We start from the raw sequence: 638 nt of genomic DNA, 5'->3' as shown, positions 1-638 counted from the left end.
TCAAAGAGTCCAAGTGGTTGGCTTTCAAATTGTTCCATCTCAATGAGTTTACCTTTAGTGAGATGAAATATAGGGTTACATCTTGCTTAAGTGTCTTCTCTTATTCTATTTAGTTTTTAATTTAATTATTGGATGGATGATTGTAAATTGCTTATGGCAAGTAGCTTTATTGCTAATATTTAGAAACCTCAGGAAATGACTACTTCTCAGAGATGTCTTCCAGGTGTAGCTGGCTTTTGGGTTTTGAGTCTGTTGCAACATCCTAACACTTCAATTTATTGGGAATGAGAAGTTGCTGCCTATTTGGTCTAGCCTCTGATTCTTTGGAACTGGACTATAATATTGCTTTTAACTCTTAAGCATTCTTAGTCTTGGCACACCAGAAATAACAACTGATTAAAACAATTATGTCACCTTGGTTAAAGTAGTACAATCAGTAATGATAGTAGCTTCAAACACAGCCTAGCAAATGATAAACTGTAGTTGCTACCTTTAACCCTATGAACTATATTTGTGGTTATATAAGAAAATCTAAAACATATCAGAAAGTTATATATAATAAATTGCCTGCAATATGGCAACTTTTCTTTCAGGGGTAAATTTAAAAGGGATTAGGGGGAAAAAAAAGGACGGAGGGG

The sequence above is a fragment of the Fukomys damarensis genome, unplaced genomic scaffold, assembly GCF_012274545.1.
Source record: "Fukomys damarensis isolate Sample0158 unplaced genomic scaffold, DMR_v1.0_HiC HiC_scaffold_38, whole genome shotgun sequence".
NCBI classification, from domain to species: Eukaryota; Metazoa; Chordata; class Mammalia; order Rodentia; family Bathyergidae; genus Fukomys; species Fukomys damarensis.
Note: the sequence above shows the minus strand (reverse complement) of the source record.